The following is a 26,071-nucleotide window of genomic DNA, read 5'->3' on the forward strand; positions in this document are numbered from 1 at the left end:
ATCAGAGACTCAAGCCTAATTGCATAAGACTCTCCTCATGAATGGAGACTGATTACTCAGCGTGTTCCATGCCTATGTAAGGGACAAATGAGAAGGAGTTTGAGAGGAGAGATAGTCTTTTTGTTTCCATCTTTGAGAGAAGAGACTGAGTTCCACAAGACTAGGTATAAGTCCTCCCACAAGCTCTCCCCAATTCTGCCCCTCAAGATCATTTAGCATTCAATCTCCATCAATGAGGGGGATTTTATGCAATTGTGACCAAGATTTCTGGCTTGGTGTAGAGAGAAGAAGGTATAAAACAAGAGCTGGAGAAGTCAGAAAGACCAATTCTTTCTATATCACAATGTCTATGGGGGTTAAGCCTGACTCTACCATTCACAAATGTATTCAGTGGGGTTGAGGCCTCACAAATATCAGTATATCTTATAGGATACTATTTAATAGTTAGAGATTTATTTAAATGACTACATTAAAACAGACTAGCAAAGTATAAACCATAGTTTAAAAAAAACTGGAAAGATTTCTATTTTGACTTACTCAAGCCTAGGAAAGTTTCAAGTTTGGTTACAATTATTAACAAAATTCAGAAATGATCCAGAGAATACTGAACAGAGGCAGGAGGTATAAAATCTCCAGTATTTACTAAGTTGTGAAAAGATAATGAATAAATACTTCTTGAGGGAATGGAAATGATTAAAACAAAGATGGGAAAAGGATCTAGACCAAGCATTGGAGGGAGAGATCAGCTGGAGGGGACACAGTTTTGAGAGCATCAAGGGATCAATTGTCAAGGTTAGAGAACCTAAGAATAAGAAGACAAAGTTTTGGAGGGAAATAAAACCCTCAAACATTCTTGGTTTTCAAAAAAAGGAAAGTGGCCTAAAGAAGAATAATAACTACTGACCCATTTGTGTACCTTCCCATCTCCATAAATTTTTTTAAATAGTACACATTTGTAGCAGGCACATCCTTGAAGAGGGTATCATAAGGGAACAGAAAGGCTTTTCATAAGTTATATTCCACAGTAGACTACATCTTTATCACTTGAACTACTGAAAAGAGTAGAAAATGTAAAATTTCTCTGTGCTTATTTTTTGTTTGTTTTTGCTTTTTGGAGGGCAATCAGGGTTAAGTGACTTGCCCAAGGTCACATGGCTAATTTTTGTGTTAGGTGTCTAAGGTCAAATTTGAACTCGGGTCCTCCTGAATCCAGGGCCAGTGCTCTATTCACTGTACCACCTAGCCACACCCTGTTTATTGTTTGTCAATGATAAATAAGCATTTGGCCCAGCAGAGCAATACATTGCCTTAAATACTCTCCCCCAATAAGGTGTCTCCTGTGCCTATGTTAAAATTATATAAATCTATAAAATTATAGATGATTTTGTGTCTGGTGGTTTTTCTGGGGGAAGATAAGGAGTAGTCTTTTATTACTGGGAATTTAACAAGAAATAATTAGATGTTAAAATCCAAGGACATCATTCTCAAAGTATTATTATTGTTCATAAACATCAACTCAAGGCATGAAGATATCATCTCATGCCTGGAAAAAAGAAAACAGGTATTTTCTCCTCTATATTCCTTCAACTCCTAACTACAGTCATTCCTTCTCTGTGAAACACTTCCTGAGCAATCATAGTGACCTTTCCTGAATTCCGATGGAAATTATTTTCAATTCCACAGATAATAGCAGTTAGCACAGTATCCTGTATTGTTAATTATCTTCTTTGTACAGGTGTGCATGTCTTTAAGTGGACTATATGCTAGTTAAGGATCGTGACCAGACATTAGTCTCTTTATGACTCTCCTAGAGTATCTGGAACAGCACTAATCATACTGTGCTTTAGCAGCTCTGAGACCTTATCACCATGGGTGACTCTCTAGACCAAAGGTCTCCAAAGTGAAGGGAGAGGGAAGGCAAAACCCAGGGAGAAGCATGGTATGACCTGAAGAGGACCATGCCTTCCTTGAAGGGGGCTATGGACTAATCCCAAAGATCTGCCCATGTTATTCAGCTCCTTAAAATCTTCAGTGGTTTCCTCTTGCCTGTGAGATTAAATACAAGATCTTCAGCCTAGCATTTAAAGCATTCCATAATCTATCTTCTACCTACCTTTCTAATCTGATTTCATACTACTCTGCCTAATATATTCACTATTCCAATCCATCTGACCTACTAGCTATTCCTTATTTACAACATTCCATCTTACATACCTTTGCCTAGTGCTGCTTTATGCTTAAAATGTTCTCCCTCCTTATCTCCTTACTTCTACCTCTCAGAATCCTTTGCTTCTGCTCAGGTGGCACTGGTGCTTTCCTGATCTCTTCCATCTCAAACCCTACCACACCCTACACACATACACACACACACACACACACATATTTTAATTTACAAAACCATTTGACTCAATAGAACAAAAACCAGGGTTGCAGTCTCCCCAAACCAGATGTCTACCATATATATATATATATATATTAGTTATTCAAGACTCTAGAAAAAATTATATTTATTACAAGGAATGTAAGTTCCTTGAGGGCAGACACTGCTTAATTTTTACTTTTGTATTCCCAGTGCTTTATAAATAATATGAACCTAATAAATTTTAAGTTGAATTCAATTGAGTTATCTCCATAATCAGAAAATTCTTAGGGCTTTTGTTGTTATGGCGGATCAGTCATTTCAGGCATGTCCAATTCTTCATGACCTGGGTCATGAATTATTGAAATTATTGAAAAATTGGGGTTATCTTGGCAAAGATAGTGGTTTGTCATTTCCTTCTCCAGATCATTTTACAGATGAGGAAACTGAGGCAAGCAGGGTTAAGTAAATTGCCCAGGGTCACACAGCTAGAAAGTGTCTGAAGTCACATTTGACCTCACATCTTCCTGACTCCAGGCTCCATCCATTGCACCACCTAGCACACTCAGAGTCTTAAATAACTCTAATAAATGTATCGAAGACATTTTGTTTGGAAAGGTCATACAAACCTAACTTTTATTCTACTAAATGGAATGTATCTATAGATACAACTGGAATATTACCAAATCAACTGGATACTATATTCCCTATACCTTTAGTCACTTATGTGACTGTAAACATAGAGTATTTCATAGAAAATAATTTCTGAAAGACTGTTCCCTTCTTTTGCTTCCATCAAGGATATCTTTAATAAAGGCATAACTCATTCTCATAAAGATTTCATCAAGATGAGAAATAAGCTATTTTTAGTAAGGCACTAATTTATTTTTCTCCATTTTTTACAAACCCTCCTTTTCCTTAAATATCTAGAAAATCAACTGAGTACATTAAAAATTGTGTCACCTCCAGCACAGATGTCTTCAGGATGTATTTGATAATGTCTAGTCTTCCCAACTTCATCTTAAGGGTCATTGCCTCTTCTTCCTTACATATTGCATCATTCACTCATTCATTCAGAAATCCTTTATTGAGCACCTATTATGTGAAGATCACTGTACTTTTTATTGGACTAAAAGTTCTAAAATGTGGCAGCTCCACTATGTTCACGGTTAAAAATAGTTCATTATAAAAACATTAGAATGAATCTGTTCCATTTTGGACCTTTGTGTTCTTTTCTCTGGTTTCATATACAAATCCTTCAGAATTATGTAGCTCAGCTGTATCTCATGCCAAGTTCTCTGATTCCTTTTTTTCTCAACTTGTTTTCCTCTTTTTGGGGGGTGACACTGCTTATAGTGTTTCCTCATCTGTCCCCATAAAGTTCCACAAATTATCTTATATTCTAATATAAACTTATAAGTATAAGGTGGTTTCCTGGGCTTTCAAGTTTCTCCATATGCCAAGGGAATGAAATATTTGTTAGTTAAGGTGTTTTCTGTGCTCTTCTGGCCTCTGTATTGTGTCAATATTGTCACAACATTCCTATTTGCAAAGCAGAGGTGATCATAAGCTCTAAATGGCTATACCAGCAGGGTATAAGCTCTAACGGATTTAACCAAGCTGAAGAAATTTCAGATATGTTCTAGAGTTGGACTACTGTCTGAGGAATAGAGTAAGTACTGAGAGACTCACCACCAGATGTTGCTATAAGAGGCTACGGTAATCTATGAAATGAATAAAAACACAAAATAGTTGCTATTCCTGTCTGCCCTACTCCCGCTTCTGCAGTAATGGTGGAGAAGCAGTAAAAATGGGAGCTAAATATAGTAAGATTCCCTGCAAACAAGAATTTAGCTCTTGATAGTCTTAAAATGTGAGCTTTGTTCAAAAGCCAGTGGGTTGACTTTTTATTGGAGAAATTCGACCACATCCATATTGACATCCTTTCTGTAAGCAAAGTTGCACCTAAATATAAGAATGGCTTATAGTTTTCCTTCAGGCAGGTGAAAAAAAGAATTTGGCAGAATTGGCTTCAACCATACAGCAAAAAATTCTAATTCACGGAACATTTGGGGCATCTCTCCTTGTGATACCATGAAACATAAATAGACCATCACAAGAATTTCAGCTGATAGTCTAACACCCATTGCTGAGGATGAAGTATAGAAAATCTGTGAAAAACCTGACAAGATCTTCCAAATTAAATCAACATATACCAACATGACAATGTGACTTAGGTAGTCAAGTAGAAGAATTGTTATTTGAATCCAGGTTCTCTGATTCTAAGTCCAATGTTATTTCTATTGCCCCATATCATTTCTCAAGGTTTAAACTGCTACTATGATAGATGATCAACAACTACTGGTTTATTGATTGGTTTCTCCCTAAGTGGATTATTCCAACCAAATAGAATATTTGACTATTTCTATACTTTAAAATATAAATGATTAAGTCATATTAGATACTGATGCAGTTTATAACCTCTCCACACCTTAGCAGACAGCCTCCATGAATTGCTATATTCTGCCCCCCCAAAATTACCCAGCAACCAATCTTCTGATAATGAACTCTCACATGTACTCAAAGCCTTTCCATCTTGGTAAAGTCTTCCAGAGCTTGTGTTTCACTGGTACATCCTTAGAGAAGTCAAGACAACCTCCATACCACAATGAGACATCAGTGTCAGAGTTAGTGGAAAATATTATATAGAGGAGGAAAAAACGTTATTGTTATATCCAGTACTTCTGACTAATTTCCTTCCAAATGTTCTATTTGTCCTTTATTTTTGTACATTTTATTTCCTTATAGGAAAACCCAAGAATCCAAATGACTTCAGGGCTCATCACACCTGCCTCCCGCTAGATGTATTTCACATGACTCAGTGTTACCAGACCTTTGCTCTCACTGGTGAAATTGGACTGACTAGCAAAGGTTTCCAGAGGTGTTGGATTGTCAACACATGGCCTTTCACTACATTCTCATGTGTGGATTGTCTTTAATCCCAAGGAGCCAATGTTTCACCTTGTGCATCCATGGAGTGAAACCTAAACTTTAAAAAACAAAACCCAACCTTCTTCAAAGAGAGCTCAGCTCTAGACAGTCATGTTACAAAAATGAGAAATGTGGCCTGTATGGAGACCTCCTTAAATCTGGCTCTTGCAAAGCCCAGGGAAGGGCCAACAAGGGATTAGGAAAAAACAGAAGTTACTCCATTTGTACTGAAATCTCTGCCTTGACATCATCTCACAGTTGAGGCCTCCACAGGTTTGACATATTGGCTCTTAGACATTAGGTAAATTTTACTTTTAGATTTCACCTTAAGAAATCATTTTTATTGCTTTTCCTTTCAAAGGGCTGGATGAAGCTTCAAAGTCCAAGTTAAGATCTAAGATTCACAAACTTTTTCTTTAAAAAAACATACCTATAGTTTTGCAGATCAAATATAAACTGAGCCAGGGAGTGTGGGTGTGGGAGGTGGTGTTAGGGAGGATGGGGAAGAGCTTTTCAATAAAACTTTCCCTATTCCTTCCTTAACACATTTTCCCATGCTGTCTCATCCCTGGAATTCACCACCACTTCTAACAAAACATCCCCCTCACTACTTCTAATCCTTTTCCTTCCCACCTTGCCCATTAAGGCTTACTCCTTCTATAAAGTCTGTCAGGAGCAGACCTATCTTAAAATCAATTAAGTCCACCAGTAGGCAAAATGAAAAAAAAAGTGTTTTTCTTTTAAATTTCTGAGTACTGTTAGTCCTATTCTTTTAGTACATTAATAAAATGAACATTAGTAAAAATGTTCCTTAAGAGACAAAGAACACCTTTTTAATTTTCTAAATTCCCTATATACTGTGAGCCAGAGTCATAACTAGGGTGAGGTATCTGGAACATTGCCCCAGGGCAATGAAATTTAGAGTGTGCTGACAGCCCTTACACTTTCTGAACAGCACAGAAACAACTTAAGCTTAGCACCTACTTGTAGCAGTAATTGTTAACTACCAGATAGCACACAGGTGAGAGCATCTCTGACTGATCACTTGTTCCCTGCTCCTCTTTATGGTCACTGAGTGAAGACAGTGACCCAAGGTCTTTCCTAAGATGAGACTGTATCCCAGTATATCCCTCCCACTGAATGAATTTATCTTAAAATGTTTATATAATGCTGTGATTCATTGCAAAGCTCAGGTGATAAAAGTGTTACTTACAACTTTGTGACTAAATGTCTATTAATACTCATAATAATAGCAACAAGACATTCCTTTGAAGAAGAAAACACAGCAATAAGAAAAAAATTTATAAAGAGGACTTCACAACTTGAGATCAATTTCAATCCCTGATTTTACAAAAGAAGTAGCTAAAATCCACAGAAGCTAAACAAGCTGTGAAAGGTCAATGAGGTTCACAGTAGTGGACATGTTTAAACAAAGGCTAGATTAACTACTATTGGGCATGTGATAGGATTCATGTTTTCTGTATAGGTTCAACAAGAAGTAGTCTTGGGAAAGTCACTTACTTTCTCTGATCTTTAGTTTCTTCATTTGTAAAATGAGGTTAATAAAAGGAAATAATTTTGGAGACTATAAGGTAGTATATAAATGTGAGCTGATACATTATTGTTGGATGTCCTTTTCTAACTCCAAAATTCTGATTCTAGTTAGTGGTTAAGCCACTAACCTCATCGTCAGAGACTCCTGTAATGGTAAAAGCAAAAGTAGCAAGAAAATGTTCAGGATTTTAGTTAATTTTTTTAAATGGTCAATTAACATGGAAAGGATTTCTGGGTTCAGTTTCACAACCAGGGCATCCACATGTCTACTTATCAACCTTTAACAATGATGGCCAATGTTTTAGAGTGCTTTAAGTTTTGCAAAGAATGTTTTGGGCATTAGTAGCAGGATTTAGCAATGACCCCACATGTGCATATGCAGGTGTTAATGATACGTACTACTTTAGTCAACAACCTTACCTTCACCTTTCCTTTAGCCTACTACTTATTAACTTGTTATTTCTTATCCTAAGTTCTAAGGCAATAAAGGAATATATTTTTGATGTGTACTTTTGTAAATTAATAAAAATACACAATCTCTCTCAATTGCTTGATTCACTCTAAAGCCTTAACCTAGTTTGTAAAATAAACTAGAGAAACCATTTTTCTCATATATTCTCTCTTGGATCCCTTGGACCCCTCCATTTCTTGGACCCCCTAATCTCATAGTCTTCAACAATCATTATTATTGGCTTTACAATTTTAACAGTTTAGTAAATAATATAAAGATATTTAAATATTTCAACAATGTATCACAAAATCACAGCCAGAATCACCCCTAACCATCGACTGAAACTACTGGTTTGTCGTTAATTCTGAATACATAGTCCCACCATTTAGCTCTTTCAGGATTGTAATGAAAGTCTCTCAAGATTACTTCTTAGAATATCTTCTCCACAAACATTATCTCCTCAATACCAAAAGAATTCAACTGAGTTCTCTCAGGAAATACCACTTCAGACTCTTTGGGTATCAAAGTATAAAGGCTGTATAGTTGTTTTATACCTATACCATTAAGAAAAAGGTTTGAAGTTATTGAACAAAGTGAGCACCAATACCAGCACAAAAATAAAATGAACATTTTAATTTTAAAAAGTACCACTAAGTGATGGGAGACATTTATAAATCATCTGCATATGTACAGTCAGACCATCAATTTGTCAAGGTAAAAGTAAAAGTCAATATATCAAAATGGGGAAAGAAAAATGAGAAGATTCAATGTTCCATTGAAGCAACTCCAACCCAATCTATTTAAACAAGCTATTGACTTCATAAAATGTGAAGTGGACAAAAGAACAGACATCAACAATGGCTATTAGCTAAGTAATTATAAAAAATCACCTTAGAATTATACAGCACATTACTTCCTGTAGTTTCCTTGAAAATACAGGTTCCTATCAGATATTATTAATTTAATTTCGCTGAATTTGGAGCTTTTATGACTGGTAATAGTTTTTTCCCCTAAATTACTTATAACTATTTAATAGATAGGATTAAAAACCCCAAACCTAGCTTTTCCCCCATTTTTACCATTGAATTCATGAAGCAGAGACTTGAAAATATATTGTTTAAATTTACAATATTTTCAGTCTTCTAGACATACTGAAGATCTGCTAACCTCCAACAGATGTGTTCTGTAGCAGTTTTCTTTGGACATAGCTATAGCAGCTTAGTCCCAGAATCCCTTTGGGTGTGTCTATTTGTCTTTAGCCCAAAGTATAGTTAATGTAGTGCCTACTCCACTATGACTAATTATAAAGTGCCTGAGATATCTCAGTATGCTTTACCCTGTACCTCAAATGTAGTTGTTTTCTCCATTCCTTGTTCCTGCTGTTACTGTGGTGCATTTAAGATGACAGTTTTTGAAAAACCATGGTAAAAGGGACCTGAATGATGAAATGGTAGTTGCATATACGCAATAGTAAATCCTAAATCCATTCTCCTGATTCAGTAAACTTAGACTTAATCTCAAATTTCCTTTCATTTGTTCTTAAAAGAAACAGCTGTTGGCCCAACTCTTCTTGAATGGTGTCTTTCCAAATTTGATTCCTCTTAGATTTTAAGACCCAGACACCACAGGGATGCAGGTGGGTAAAAATAAACTATTTGAATTGGGTCTGAAACCCCCACACATTTTTTTTTCACTAAATGATGTTACAGTGGTGTTGGACAAAGGCCTGGGACAGAATAACAGCAGATCCAACCTAATGAAAGTCAGATCTCATTCTAGGAGGTCAAGTAATATTTACTTTCCTGAATGAAATTGAATTGTTCCCACAAGATCTATGGTGTAACCCAAAGAAATATAGGTTATATCTTCACAGCATGAAATAAAGTGTACATCTGGCTATTATCCAGCTATTGTGATCAATGTAGACAATCAAGGCGATTCAAATGCACAAAACAATCCACTTTGAACTTAAATTCTCTATATATTCTCCCCATAATTTTCAGTCCCTGGGAATAAGTCTGAAGTAATTAATTCTTATTTCGGTAAATTCTTTGTAAATTAATCAAATATTTATTGAGTACTTACTATGAAGCTAGGCATTAGAAGAGGGATTTAGTATGACAGTGTGACATTTCCCATTCCCTTAGTTATATTCATTCGCATTTATGTAGTACTTTGTGGTCACCAAGCACTATCACATACATTATCTCTTTTGATTTTCCTTATGACACTATGAGGTCATTATCCCTCCCTCTTTATAGATGAGTCTAGATAGATGGTGTAAGACACTCCATCTCTCAGCCCCAGGAATTTTCTCTGGCGATTATCCCCCAGGCCTACAATGTTCTCCCTCCTCATCACTACCTACGGGCTTTCCTGGCTTCCTTCAGGTCCCAGCTAAAATCCTATCTTCTGCAGGAAGCCTCTTCCAACTCCTCTTAATTCTAACCTTGTTCCTTTTTTAACTTGGGCATTGTTTGTTTGTTTGTACATTTTTTTCACTTGTTCTCTCTTCCCTTAGACCTTGAGTTCCTTGAGGGCAGAGAATACCTCTACCCTCTTTTTTTTTGTCTTCAATACTTATTATATTACTTGGAACATAATAAAGCATTTACTAAATGCTTATTGACTATTTGTTACTAGAGGTAACACTGAAATCAGTAAGATCATGAATCCAAGGTCACACAGTTCTGAGGATGGACCTTGCGTCCAGGGCTCAAAATCCAACTTTTTTTTTTCATGACACAAATCTAATCGGGAAGACAAATTAACATACTTGAAGCAGTAAAATGGGAATAACAATAAGATAAATTCATGCTATTTAACTTCAGGTTTCCACACACAAAAAATTCACTTTGAAAGTTTTGGATTTTTATCATCACTAACAACAAATAAATGCTTATTAAAAAACCTCAGATGTGTATGTTGCAGCTATATGATAATAACCACTAATGCCATCATCTTCAAACAGGATTTTAAAAAAATTATTTGGCTCTGTTCGAGAATAAAAATAGTCACATTATATATTTAAATTTATTGTTGTATTTCATTCCAGAGTAAGTTTCTTAGTACCTGAAACCTTGCTTCTTTCAGGAATCCTCTCCCAAATATTTTGGGGAAAAAGATAGCAAGCTTAGTTCCCTAAGTACCATTACTCCTATCTACCTAAGTACATACAACACATCAAATTATTCCTTAATATATATCCTAATTTTCTCTGTCATTTTTTCTTTCTCAAACATATACATGTGTATATACAAATGAACATATGTACATACATATATACACTCATGTGTATACATGCATGGCTCAGCCAAACCTTGTGCATTATAAAGGGCATCAAAGAAAACTTTTTGTTGAAGAGAAAAAGGTCAACCATCAGTCATACCACCGAGATTTTCCTCATTTGAGACCTAGAGTAATTTCATTACATAGCTCCTAAATAAGTGTTAGTAGGAGAATTAATAAGCAATAGGATTACTCAGCAAATATACAAACCTGAAGTAATTCTTCTTTTATTGAATATCTGAGGCCTTCCTCCTTGACTTTTCAGAGTCATATAATTAGAGTAAACCAGCATGACTGTTGTCCTTTCTTACTCTGTAATTTTTTTGTCCTTGGAGATGTGATGACAAGATGCAGAGGAAGGCCCAATACCAATCTATCTCTTTGTCATGGTTTTGGTGCTTTCTAAATTCTTGATGGCAATTCAAAAGATCACTAAGTAGGAAATCTTAACAAGTGATTTTTCAACTACTCAATAGCTTTTTGGAAAGATGCTTTGGCATTTAATTTTAAAAGATTTTTGTCTTAAAATGTTTTTTTTCAGATATCTGCAAATGTCAGAATATGTTTTTGGTTTTGTTTCACAAAACATTTCTATAGATGACACATTGTGGTCTTGGTGAACTGTCTTCTGACCTAACTCAAAGAATGAACCCAATATTTAATCAGCATTACAGGCAATGTGTTGTAGTGTGTAGAGAATTTCCCTCCAAGTCAAGGAGACCTGGGTTTGATATATCCTGGCAGTGTAATCCAGGATGATTCATTTAATCTCTCAGTACCCCAGGTAATACTCCAAGACTCAAAACTCTCAGTTTCAGGAAAGGCTAGGTGGCACAGTGAATAGAGCACCAGCCCTGGAGTCAGGAGGACCTGAGTTTACGTAATTTCACTTAAATTCACTTAACACTTACTAGCCATTTGGGCAAGTCACTTAACCCCAGTTGCCCTGCCTTCCTCCCTCCAAATAAGATAAAAGTAAAAAAAAAACTCAGTTCCATCTCAAAAATAAAAAAAAGAAAATTCTCTGAAAAATAGGAGACTAATCTTTGCAGACAATCAAATTACTCTTTTTTTTAATTGGCCAAGCACAGGTAAATCAGAAGAATATTCCCTTGCAAAACAAAGCACTGTTCCTTGTGGTGAATTTTCCATGTCTTACAAAATCACCTTCAAGTTTTATCATAGTTTATGTTAAGCAAAAGAATATAATGAATTCAAACACAAGATCACAATAATTAAATAACTGTGTGATATCAGTAAAAATTATTGTTCCCCACCTCCACTGTCTTATTCCTGATTGTAAACAGGCACAAGGGCTGTAGAATGTTCACAGACACAACAAGCCATGCCTTTCACCAAAGTATGTGCTCCATGCAATTTTCCATCCCCCTTAATTAACTGAAAGTTAGAGCTGGTTCACATTCGACAACAGTGGGTTAGGGTATAATTCACCTTGTCCATCAAGAATCAGCATTTTTAAGTTTACCTGTTTTTAAGAGTGAAAACTGTTAGGGGTAAAAGTTTTGTAGACTAGTAAAAATTTGGCCTGGACTGCTCCTCTAGACTAGTAATTGGGAAAGACTGATGGAGCATTTCCCAAACAAATCTCCATGCACTTCCCTAGTAATTAATAATCATACTTGCAGAGTACTCCTCTTGTTCAGATGAGTTTGGCACAGGAAATATTCCCCTTTTAGTAATATCCAAATCTTTTCATTAAAATTCATTGAGGATAAATTCAATTGACTGGTTAGCCTGCATTGTTGTAATAAAAATATTCTACATTGTTCTAAAGGACAGCTAGGTGGTGCCACAGTTCATAGAGTGATGGGCCAGGAATCAGGAAGACTCATCTTTCTGAATTCAAATCCAGCCTCAGACACTCACTAGCTGTGTAACCTTGGACAAGTTACTTAACTCCCTCTGCCTCAGTTTCCTCAGCTATAAAGTTAACTGGAGAAGAAAATGGAAAACCCCTCTAGTATCTTTGCCAAGAAAACCTTAAATGGGGTCATAGAGAGTCAGGCATGACTGAAAAACAACTCAACAACAAATATTGTTGCAATGAAAATATTTTATAAAGGCAGGTTGAAGAAATACTATGGTATAGTGAAAACAGAACTCTAGATTTGGTATCAGGCAGTCCAGGACTTGGAGTCAAAAAGGCTTAGGTTTGAATCAGATATCTGGCGCTTACTAGATGTGTTACCATGGGCAAATCTTTTAACTTCTCTGAGCGTTATGTGTTCTCATCTGCTAAGTGGGTATAATAACATCTAGAATATCTGCCTCATAGGATTGCTGTGGGGATCAAATGAAAATGTCTGGAATTCCTAAAGCCCTTTGTAAACCCTAAAGTACTATACATTGTTGTTGTTCAGTCATTTCTCAGTCATGTCTGACTCTTCATAACCCTATTTGGGATTTTCTTGACAAAGATACTGTAGTGGTTTGCCATTTCATTCTCCAGCCCATTTTAGAGGTGAAGAAACTGAGATAAACAGGGTAAGTGATTTGTCCAGGATCACACAACTAGTAAGTATTTGATAAAGTTCTGTATAGGGTGTCTGAAAAGTCTTAAGGCTATATTAAGCTACAAAAGCTTAAAAAATTGCAAAAAGACTCATTACAACCTGTATAAATGTCAGTTACCATTACTAGCAAAAGGACAAATTGCAATATTTGAACAGACCAATTGGTCTGTGAACTATAAAACTCAGTTCCGTTCAGCCAGAAATCACTGGCCTCTGCAATGCTGGCTCATCCAACATGGAACATATGTCTATGAAATAATTCCTCAGGTGATAGCTATCCAAGAGAGAGATCTCATTAGCCTGGATAGGCAAGAGAGAGCCCCTACTTTACAAGCCATATAAGTAATATCCTTCCAACATCACATGGGCAGTATACTGCTTGATTGATTGTGAATCATTTGGTAACACCAGTTTTGTTTTGTTTTGTTAACACTCTGGAGGTGGTAGAGTTGTCCTATATTTATAACCTTTCTTTGTCATATTGTGAGTTTTTCAATACAACCTGGGTGGTATGCTTGTTGTTTTATAGTAATCCCCCTCTCAAACACACATAAAGTCACACAGACATTCGTGTATGTACATATACATACACACACATATAAGAAGCAGTGTGGCAGAATGGATTGAGAGCTGTCATTAAAGTCAGAAACACCTGCACTCATGTCCCACCTCTGACACAAAAGGGCTATGTGACCCTGAGCAAGTCACTTAACCTCTTGGTGACTTGGACAACTCTCTAAGACTATAAGTTGCAGAGGTACCAGTCTACATTTGTAGAGGAAGTTCCCTTACTAGAACTGTCAAATGTTTGTGTGTGTGTACATATTTCATATATACACACACATATCTTATATATAATATATACATATATACACAGATATGGGAAGAAAGGAGGGAGACAGAGGGAGGGAAATAGAGAGAAAAGGAAAGAAAGAGAAGGAAAGAGAAAGAAGAAAAGGAAAGAGGTAGAAGAAAAAAGAAAAAGAGAGAGGAAGAGGGAGAGGAGAGACAGAGTGATAGAGACAGAGAGACAGACAGAGAGTTTAAGATTTCTAATTAATATTTTTAAGATCCTAAGGCAAGTCCATTGATCATTTTTGATACCAGAAACTTAGGAATTAACAAAACAAGACAGACCATAAGGTAGGTTATATAATTATTTCATTTAAAAATGAGGATGTCAAGGTTCAGCAAGGGTAAGTGACTTGCCATGGATCTCAAAACAAGTGAGTACAAGAACCAAAATACAATTTCATGTCTTCTGACTCCAAATCCTGCTTCCTTTCCTCTACACTATCATGATAGTGAATTTTACTCCATGTGATAAGGCTGGAAATTGGGGCTTAGAAAGTTCTTCATAATATAAATATTTTTACCATCATGTTGTCTGCTATAGCGATACTTTAGCTGTGTAATAATCCACAGGTCAATAATTTGTGATAAAGGACATGACTATCAATACTCATTCCCCGTATCTGGAGGGGGAAAGGCAGGCTTTCATCATGCATAGATGGATCCTTTTTGTAGATTCCTATAGAGTAAAAAACCTCATAATGCCTTGGGGTTCACTATACCCAATGATTCCAGTCTTTTTGTCCAACAATCACTTCCTGCTTATCGGCACCACCTTTCTCCCTGAAATAGTGTTCCCTTGTGCAGAAGTTGAGAATAAGGACACAACTGAAGTTCAGTTCTTCTCAAAGTCCTTCTCCCTTCATCACCTTAAAGAAAGGTTGGCATCACAGGTCTTCTCTTTAATCTAGAAGCCAGAAGAAGCTGAAGAGATCAGGTCTCTCTGCTCTCCCTCTCTTGCCCACTCTGCCTTGTCCTTCACACAGGCTCAAAGCATTGATCTCCACCCACAAGGAGGAAATCCCACACCAATGGGCTTTGGGGCTCATGTTATACTTAACTATGCATATTTGCTTCAAAGTTTGGGTTTTTTTCCTTTTTTTCTTTCTCAATCAGAAGAACTTGTGGGAGAGAAAATAAATGTTTGTTAATTGAAAAAAATAATAATTAAAAAAGTAATTCCTCAATTCAGGCTTTAGGTTTGGGAGCTCATTTCCTATCTCCATTACTACTTCATCCTTCTCCAGGCACAGAGGGATTCATGGAGAATCCTTCACCTGCAAAGCACTCATGGTCACATCCCTTACTTTAAACTTTCTGTGTATAGTTCTATAAGAGCCCAGTTTTTTGCTAGCCCACCCCAGATTTACCAACTGCATCCTCCTGGAAAAGCCACCAACTTCTTGAACCTTTACCCACTCTATCTATCCCAATTGGTTTGCTTAAAGCAAGGCTATTAGCCAGATGTAATTGTATTTTTTGATCTTCTGAAATTGGTTTCTCTACCCTATGATGTTAGATTGGTGTCTGTGGCCCCTTTCTCTCATGTGACCCTAGGATCATTCACCATAGACCACCATGATCCCTTTCATTAGCTTCAAGACTCTATGCTTATTCATATCATGAGTTTCCCTTAAGATGGAACTTCTTCCTCTCATCAAATCTGGGCCTCTACTCTGCCTCCCTCTAAACTTCAGTTTTCACTTTCTCCAGTTTGTCACCAGAGCTTGAGATAACACTCTTACCCCCATGGAGAAATTCATCCCACCCATATCCCCCAGGTGGAGTGTAATGGTAATAGGAATTTGACGATCTTCCCTGACCCTTAATAGGCCTTTTTTGAATTTGAGGACTTTTCCTGATTCGAAAATATACTCCGCCCCCTAACAGGCTGGATGGGGTCACATGGAGCCTGTGATGGGAGACTTGTTTTTCAGAAGGCACTTTTGTTACTTTGCAGTCAAGTGGGTTATAAGGGTTGTAATATTCTCTGACCCTGGAGAATACCATATATACTTTTAAGGTGAGGTTTTGCTTTGGGGCTCATTTTGGGAAGAATTATATGATTTGGCCAGATGAGACTGGGCAGCCATTGAGCCCCTCAGCTTTGAAAAACCAGATGTTGGTGCTTCTCTCTCTCTGGTAACTAACTGTATGAATGTGATGGTCAGACAGCTAGAAGACCTGTGTGTTGGTTTGATGAATTGTGTTATTTTCTCTGTCTGTATTTTTGTCTGCTTGTAACTTCTGTTTGTATTCTCTGAAGTTCAGGGTGCCGAATTTTCCCCCTGAACAAGGTAAATGATATATGTTTGATTAAAGTAAGATTGTTAACCCCTTTTAAATCACTTCCCTTTAGAAAATCAGATCAAAGAACCTGTGCTAGCAGCCATCCTGGGTATACTAGGGTGCTTGCTGCTACAAAGTGGAGTCAACAATATCCTTATATTCTTACTGAGATTTTAGAACCTCTCCTCTGAATAGTGGCCCTCCAGGATTCACAATATAAAATACCTCATGTATTCAATAAATGGCATTAAATAATTCTGTATACCAGAGGTGTCAAACACATGGCCTGCACCACTGCCCATCACACTCCTGAGTGCAATCAGAACCAGATTAACATGTGATTGGATAATACTTAACAAAATTATTAAAAATGAAATAAAGCATAGATAATATTACATTTTAAAACTAAGTTGGTATGTGGCCTACAGAAATCCTTATGTATATCCCTGTTTCTATTTGAGTTTGAAAAAACTTCTCTATACATTTAAGAGCAGAATATGGCATCAAATATACACATACACACATACATACACACATACACACACATGTGCCTGCACACTCAATATTAATGCTGATGTTAATTAAGAGTTCAAACAGGTATTCAGTCCAAAAGCACAGCTGAAGGTAGGTTCAACAATGTCAGTCTTAGGCAAATAAGCTACTTTACAGTACTGGTCATGTAATATTCATTCTTATGTCTTCTATTGTGCCTAACCTAGAGGAGTGCCAATATATGATGTGGAATTGAATTGAAATTAATTTGGTAAAATTTGTCTTCAGCATCCTCTGGATCTCCTTTCTGCTGTTTCCCCATTTTATTTTACCTAATCCCTTTGACTTAAGGCATCTAGTAAGTGTCCTCCCTTAAGAGGCAGCTAGGTGGTACAGTGGATAGAGTACTGGGCTTGGAGTCAGGAACACCAGAGTTAAAATCCAGCCTCAGACACTTACCAGTTGTGTGACCCTGGGCAAGTCACTTCATCTCTGTTTATTCCCATTCCTTCAACTGTAAAATTCAGTTAAAAATAGCACCTGCCTCCCAGAATTGGTGGGAAGACCAAATGAAATATTTGTAAAAGAGTTTAGCATGGTGCCAACACATAGTTGACACTATATAAATGCTTATTGTTTTGTCCCCCACCCACTCACCCATCAAAACTATTTTCAGAAAAGGCTTGGATATTACACCAGTACAAATCTACTGTTAGTTCAATCAATAGGATGGGGGAACTTCCCATATCCCCTGACATTGCCAAATGTCAGACACAGAAGGGACCTAGGAAATTCCCTATCACACAGTCAGCTTGAAGATAGCACTAAGGTCTGGGAAATGTACATATATCTGGCAAAAATCTGCCTCTAGTAAACTTCTGTTGGTTTCTAATTCTTTCCACTGGGACCCAAAGAGAGCAAGTCTAATTGTCTGCTTGTTCACACCTTTCAAATGGCTTGTCAGTCAATAAACATTTATTAAACACCTACTGTGTGCCAGCCACTGACTGCCAGACACAAAGTCAACCCTGTGCATGTAATCAGCTATGCTCTCATTCATGCAGGGTTGATGGTAACTGAGTCCTGAGGGAAAGCAAGCATCTATAGCATCAGCACTTTCAGAGGTCACTGGCTCTGGGAGACAATTTAATCATGAAACTGGGCTCCAAAATCCAGATACTAAACATGGGTGGGAAAAAGAGAGATTTCTCTGTCCATGGGGAGAACACTTAAGTTACAATATTATGAGGTCAAAGAGGACAAATAAACAGAGAGCTTAGAAACTCTTCAATACCCAAATAGCTGCTCTATTAAATAAACATCTCAGACTGGTTAATTATTGTCACTGACATCAGGAACTTGACTGAATTTCTGCCTAAACCGACTGAATATATTGGTGTAGTAAAGATAAAACTGGGAGTTCTCATTCCCAGTTTCTAAGCCCTGGTCGGGCTTGAGCAGTTTCACATATCTAATAGGATTTAAGGTGGGAATCGTTTATCTAGTCCACCTGTACCATGTTTCAGATGAAAGCCTTGTAATCTCTCATCTGGATTGTGACAATAGTCTCCTAATTGGAGGTTCCAACATCTTTCCTCTTCAACATCCTCCACATAGCTGCTAAACTGACATTCCTAAAACACAGATTTCACTGTGTTGTTTTCTGCTCAAAATTCTTCAGTTACTCCCCATTACCACTAGATTAAAATATAAAATCCTCAGGCTTTAGCATCTAAAGTCCTTCATCGATCTGACCTACCTTTCATGTCATTTCAAATCCTTTCACTATTCTTTGTTCCAGTTAACCTGACCTCCTAGCTGTTCCTTGGACATAATCACCCTTCTTCTACCCTTGTTTTTGCATAAATTGCTAAGTGTCTAGAATGTAACCTCTCTTTAACACCAATTCATAGAAGCCATGGTGTTCTTCAAAGTATGTCAGACTCCATCTCCTTCAAAAGACCTTTTCAGGGGCAGCCACGTAGCACAGTGAGTAAGAGCACCAGCCCCAGTGTCAGGACGACCTGAGGATCGAATCCGGGAGCAGACACTTAGCATCCACCCAGAAACACCTGGCCGTGTAACCTTGATCAAGTTACTTAACCCCAATTGCTTTAAAAAAAAAAAAAGACCTTTCCCTCCTGGAAATTACTTTATATTTTTTTGTATCTAGTTGCTATTTACTCGCCTGTATACACAGTATAGTCCCCACCCCTACAGAGTTCAAGCTTCTAGAGGGCAAGAATTGTCTTTGTATCCCCACTGCCTTGTACATCATAAGCCCTGAAATATGTATAAAATGAAATTGAAACAAAGGGGAAGAGAGGGGAGAAGGGAAACGAGTTGTCTCAGATCACACAGGTATTAAACAGCACAGCCTAGTTCCTCTGTCTCCAAATCCCAAGATCCTTCTGCCAAAATACACTGGCTCTCTTTCCTTTAAAGCATCAACTACTGAGAAAAAATCTCAAAAGAAACTGTTAGGCATTTACTAGTCAACCTCTTGTCTAATTCCTATAACAACATCTGTAGTTACATACATCACTTTGCTATAGACAAATGAGCACAAACCACAGAGGAGATCTCAAAGACTAATGGTTCTAGGGAAGAGCCAAGAATCAGGAAATCCTTGTTTCCTGGGGTCAGATACAAGCCAAAAGCCATTTTCACTAGGTGACCTTGAGCTAGTCACTCGACCCTGAGGTGCCTTAGAAAACCCAGAACTAAAACTGAATTATACTGTGCTTTAGGGAGTAGAGGGTGGAGGAGAACAGGCCTAGAAATAATGCAGTGTTTCTCTAGGACTCAGTCCATCAAGTAAATAAATCAACCTTTAGCCCTAACTCCCCCTCCCCAGAAGAAAAAGGTGCCCATCTGACGGCTCTGAAGCATAAACGAAGGGCTTCCTCTATTTGTGATCATTTCATAACTCTTATTTCACTTACCAATATGGAGCCATTCGGTCTATGAGATCATTTGTTTTCCAGTGAACACAGTTACAACACTTGCCAATCATGATAGCCAGCTCTGGTCAGGAAAGCTATGTTTGGAAAGAAAAGCATTAAGTCCCCTTATTGTGCTCACCCAGGTCAGTCAAAGCATTAGAATCCCATACGTTTGTCTTTATGAAAAAAAAGTATTTTTTTTGAAGCACACAGAAAGCTAACAAGTTCCAAATGCTGTCTTTCCTTAAATGTATGTTTGTTTCAAATCATATGTTTTCAATCTCTCCCAAACAGTCCAAGTAATAATTATTCCAATCCCACATATTACACAAAAGCCAAGAGATAACATGCAGAAGTTATGAACAAGTTATTGATGATATATGGACTCAGTATGTTGATACAAGACATAAACAGAGTCACACTCAAAAAATAAAGAGGAAAATGTTAAGTAACTTGATCGGATTCCCAAGGCACAGACCTGAGGTGGTGATCAATTTCGTTTTCACCAGAACAATTCTGATTTGGAAGGAAAAAAAAATGTTCCCTCCTCTCAACTACTCAGCCTGTAATATCAACCAGCCCATTTGAGCAGGCTAAATTTCTCTGTTCCTTTGCTATTTTCCAATGCTATTTTGTTGTTCCAATTCCAATTTCCAAGTGCAAAAGAGATCCTCATGAAAAAACCTGTTCAAAGAACCACAGACTTGGGATTAGAAGGGACCTCGGTTTTTTAGTCCCACCCACACCTTACCAGGAACTCCCTCTTAGAGAATCCTTGCCCAATGGTCATTCAGCCTTTCTTCACTAGAAGCTCAAGAAGATGGCACTAAGTCAGGGGAGACTTTATATATTGTAATAAGAATGTAAATTTTAAAGATCTTCCCTGCCCCTAGGCTAATGTGCACCTGAAGCCTGGGGTGGGGGAGGCTTGTTTTTCAGTAGATACTTCTTGATTGGCCAGTGAGTCAATAAGGTAATGTTACATTCTCTGAGCCAGGAGAAGGCTATATAAGCCCTGATGTGTAGCTTTGTTTTTGGGACTCACTTTGAGAAGTGTTCTGTGATTTGATCTGAATTCTGGGAAGCCGTTTTTGAGAGTCCCCCGGCTTTGAAAAACCCAGAATGTGGAAACCCAGATGTTGACTGGGTATGGATGTAATGGTTGGACAGTTTGGAAATCTGTCTACTTGATGTTTCTGTCTTGATAATTATGCCTGTATACTTTGAGATTCAGGGTGCTGACCTTTTCTCCTGAATAAGGTAAATGATATATGTCTGACTGATTAAAGTAAGCTTGTTAACCCATTTTGAGTTGCTTTCCTTTAGCAAAGCAGATCCAAGAACCTGTGGTAGCTGCAAACCCTGAGGACGCTTGGGGTGCTTGCTGCTACATATATCACCTAGCCCAACACTCTAACAAAACTCTTAAAATACTTAATGCCAGACTCCCTTTTCTATGCCCTTCCTCCCCCTTCCAAGTTGTCTCCTCTCTTTAAGAGGTGCCCTAAAACATTGTTATCTACCTCAGTAGTCCTCCTTCCCCCACCCAACAAAGTCTGCTCTTAGGAGATTTTCAGATTAGCCCCTTTGATTTCTGGGTCACTCTATGTGTTAGGAAAATACACTTCCATGCACTTCCCCCTTGACATAGAGGCTAAATCTGCCTCTCTGAAACTTTCTAGTTGACTCAAAACAGAGTGCTGGTCATGGAGTCAGGAAGACCTGAGTTCAAATTCAGCCTGAAACACCAACTAGCTGTGTGACCCTGGTAAAGTCACTTACACTCTGCCTGACTCAATTTCCTAACCTTTAAAATGGGGGTAATAATGTCACCTACCTCCCAGGATTGTTGTGAGGATCAGATGAGATATTTTTAAAGTGCTCATTATAATAACTGGTACATGTAGGCACTTAATACATGCTTGTTCCCTTCTAGTTCTGCGCGCGCACACACACACACATACACACACACACCCCAAATCTTTTGCAGTCTATACATCCACAATTCAGCTAGGTGGTGGAGTAGATACAGTGCTGGACCTGGAGTCAGAAAGTTCTGAGTCCAAATTCAGCTTCAGACACTTACTGTGTGACCTTGGGCAAGTCATTGAATCTCTTTACCTGAGTTTCTTCAACTGCCAAAAAAGGGCCCATTAAGGGAAGCTTGCTTAGGGGAGGCTTGCTTGTAGGAAGGCTTTCACACCTTTTGATAATTTCTAATTAGGCACGGAGTCACGTGGGTTGTAATGCCTTCTGGCTCTGAGAAGTGTATGTATAGCCTGAGTTGGTATTTTTGCTTTGAGGGCTCACTTAAGAGAAGGATTTTGTGATTCCTTGGTCAAGATTCTTAGTGGCTATATGTTCCCAGCTTCAGGCTGCACAGAAGGCTCTCTCAATCCAGGGATGTATGTGAAGTGTTTAGTCAATTCAGGAAGCCAGAGCCCTGTCGGATTATTTCTCTTTTTGCATTTTCTCTGAAGTTCAGGGTGCTGACTTTTCCCCTGAACTAGTGAATGTAATTTTTAAAAGATTGTTGACCCTTAAACAGCTATCTTTCCCAGTAAAGCAGATCTAAGAACCTGTGCTAGCAGCCATCCTGGGTATGCCAGTGATGTTACTGCTACACTTTCTTAGTAAAAGAGGCAGGGAAAGGTTTATTCATAGACCTAAACATCTTTTATCCAAAAACCAACCTAGCTCAATCTGATAAGGAAAAGTTCATCACCAGTAGCTTGACCTATGTACATATACATATATCTCTACATAAGTAAATGCTTAAGTATATACACACATATATGTGTATATGCAAAAATATACATTAGTTCGGATATGCAAAAATATACTATATTAGGAATAGACCTGAAATTTCATCAGTTTAGAAAATTTCCTTTGACCAATGAAGACAAGCAACTGTTCTGCAATGATGGTCTTAAAATTGCCTAGGGCTCCAAGAGGTTAAATGACTTCCCCAAAGTCAGCATGAATGAGTCAGAGGTAGGATTTGAACCCATACCTTTCTTGTTCTGAAGCTATAGCTCTCTAGCCACAGCACCAGGCTCTTTCTTTACAGAAGTTTGCTCATAGAATGACTGTTTTTTTTCCCCACAGCATCTCACAAAGACCAAAGCACAGAAGTTGTGTTGTAGACAGAGTGCCTATACTGACCAAATAAGAGCTCCTTGAAGCACAGAACTCATAGACAACTTTTTTGAAATCTTATTTAAATGTCTCTCCTCTTTGGGCAGGGATTTGTGCCCTTTGTTTGGTTGGGTGATCTAGGTTTGCAATCACCATAAAGCTTGTTGTATTCATAATACATGAAACACATCCTTCTTTTATTAAACCTTTGGTACTTCAATTGTTTTTTTTTTTTACAATATATTCCTCCAATGTAATTAATTCAAAAGAGGAACTCTGCTCAAGGTCTCATCATCTGAATCATTCTGAAACCTTAATTGCATACTTCTCATATGAAAGGGCCCTAGGCTACAAACTGGAAAATCACTACAATGTTTAAGAAATGTGTTCCTTCTGCCCACTTTGTAAATCCCCAGATGATAGTGTAATATTACCTGTGGAGTATCTTTTTTCTTCCAGCTATAGTCCACTTCAAATACTTTCTCATCAGCCTCAACATAACCCTAAAACATCTTTTGCATGTATTATAAATACCTGTTTTACTAAGCTTTCCCGTATACAACACTGTTCCTGTGTATGAAAGAGTCAAATGGAATGTTATACAAGATTCACTCATTTTGTGAAGAGTATTTCGAAAGGAAGAAACTGAGCCAGAGAGATCCAGTAGGCCATCCTGATAATTAGGAGAAGGAAAAAAATGCCTGGCTTTAAAATTGCTGAATTGAGTAAAGACTCTCATCACCAGCCAACGCAGCCCAGGAAATGCTTAATAACTAACAATGGTGCATAAAAATACTAGTGTCAAGTAATCACCTTAGAAAAAATGAGAGACTCTTTTTACAAATGCTGTAACGTACAAAAATAAACATTTTTTTGGTGTAGCAAAGGAGAGTTAGTTGCTGATAGACGTGGAGCAAGAATGTATCTAAACATTTCACTTTCTGGAACCCAGTTAAGATGAGTCCTCTAAATGCTATTGGATCTCCTTCCTCCTATAAGCTCAGCTTAGACTCTATCTTCTACACTCAAGTCATCATGATTTTTATCTTGCCACTGGATTCTAGTGTCTCTGGAGGAGAGAGTGAGGCTGATGATTTTGTGCAGTTCTGCCTCACTTAAATCCAATTCACTAGCAAGTCAAGACATCACCTTCGTGACATTGTTGGTCCTCTTTGAGAATAAAAGACAGACAACCATCTTCTGCATGAAGCTTTTTCTGATCCTACCCAACTACTAGAGTCTTCCCTCCAAAATTAACTTTATTTTATATAAACCTGTTGATGCATATATTATCTCCTCTGACTAGACTGAAAGTTCTTTGAGGTCAGTGACTGTTAAACTGTTAATGCCTTTGTATCTGCAGCAACTAGGACATTGCCTGTCCTAGAGAAGGTACTTCATAAATGTTTGATTGATTAATTGATGCTAAAGCCCTATTCAGTTATGATCCTTTGTCTTTACCCAGACTTAGAACAGGAAGATTGTACTATGTGCCAGGTATTATGCTGGACACTGGAAATACCAATATAACCAAAGCAGTCCCACTCTTGAGGAGCTTACATTCTATTGAGGCAGAAAGCAGGTAAATAAATATAAAACATTTTGAGGGAGGGAAGATACTCAACTGAAAGAGATGAAATAACGTCAGATGATTGTGGCTCCTCTCTCAAAGGAACTGAGGTTTCCTAGGCTGGAGAAAAGTCAGGGGGGGAGATGAGGGAGCGATGGCTGTGCTCACATATCTTGAAGGATATCATGTAGAAAAAGGATTAAACTTGTTCTCCTTGACTACAGAAGTAAGAACCAAGAGTAAGAGGTTCAAGTTGCAAAGAGCCAGATATATTCTTGATGCCTTAGGAGGTGATGGGCTTCCTCTCATTGAGGGTCCAGAATCAGAGATTCCCAATCTTATTTGCCTTACTGCCCCCCTTTCAATAGAATTACTCAGTGCTTCCTGGTTTAAGCCTTTAATTTTTTTAATTACCATCTCCTTAGGTTCCTACCCCCCCCGGTTCATTTCAGTGCCCCCCAGGAATTGGCATCAACCACTTTGAGAACCTATGGTCCAGATGATCACTTATTGGGTTTGTTAGAGAAGATTCTCTTTGGGGTATGGGTTGAACTACATGGCTGCAGAGATCCCTTCCAACTCTCTGGCTCTGTGAATCTGTAATTTTGCAGAAGGGGAGAATGATAGAAGCAAAAGACCAGTGAACTTAAAGTCAGAAGACTAGTGTTTAAGTCCCTTCCTTGCTTCTTAACCATCTGTGTGACCTTGAGCAAATTACTTTTCCTAAGCTTTCATTTCCTATCTGTGGAAAGAGAATGCATGTACAAATTATTTAATTTGTGTTGGTCAATTGAGATTGTGTATGTCCAATGTTGGAGACACAATATAATGTTACTGAAAAAAGCACTGGATCAGAGAACCTACATTTAAATCCTGGCTTTGCTACTTCCCACTTTAGGTCACTTGACATTTCTAGGCCTTACTTTCCTTAGGTATCAAATAATAAGGTTGAATCAAATGACCTCTGAAGTCCCTTCAAACTTAAACCCCAAAATCTTATGAACAAAGAAAGTGAAATATAAATGTTAAAATAATGATAGCTAATAATGATAGTTGATTTTACCACTTGACTAAAGACAGAAAGATCATATTTTGATTTCTCCTTTGAAATTCATTCAGCCAGATCTAAATTTCTTTCTAGCTGGTACTTTTAAATTTCCAAATGAACTTCCTAAAGGTTCTGGGGCAAATTCCAAACCTATCTATTGATAGTAGCCTTTGAATGAAATCCATTACTACCATAATGTAAAGAAAAATAAATATTTCATTGAAAAGCCTTTAGCCATATTTGTATTTCCAAACTGTTAGAAATCTTGGAGGTGTGTGTGTGTGTGTGTGTGTGTCTTTATCTTAGTTTGAACTTAGACCATAGCACATATGACAAAACTTTGTGGAAGAGGCAGATGGATATTAATACCCCCTTGATAGAAAGCTTGAATTCCTTGATGAAGGAAAAAAAAGAGAGAGTACTCATGTTTCCACTGGATATAATAACTGCAGAGTGATGCCACTCATCAAATTTCTAAGGCACATTTCTATCCATAATTAATTAAATCTTCTCCATGGGAAAACAGGGAAATAGCCATGAGGTTAATATCTATGAGATCA

At 37.6% G+C, this 26,071-nt stretch overlaps 1 long non-coding RNA gene across 1 annotated transcript in view; it reads right to left on the minus strand.

The window, feature by feature from the left end:
* LOC138143822 (uncharacterized) overlaps positions 1-19,999 on the minus strand; it is a 557,370-nt gene extending 537,371 nt beyond the window's left edge. The window contains exon 1 of the long non-coding RNA XR_011163799.1: positions 19,756-19,999. This is a non-coding gene — a long non-coding RNA (uncharacterized lncRNA). The remainder of the gene's footprint in view (positions 1-19,755) is intronic.
* Between the last annotated feature and the right edge of the window lie 6,072 nt (positions 20,000-26,071).

The sequence above is a fragment of the Petaurus breviceps genome, unplaced genomic scaffold, assembly GCF_028583685.1.
Source record: "Petaurus breviceps papuanus isolate PSGF00001 unplaced genomic scaffold, PetGlider_PUasm1.0 90667, whole genome shotgun sequence".
Taxonomy (NCBI): domain Eukaryota; kingdom Metazoa; phylum Chordata; class Mammalia; order Diprotodontia; family Petauridae; genus Petaurus; species Petaurus breviceps.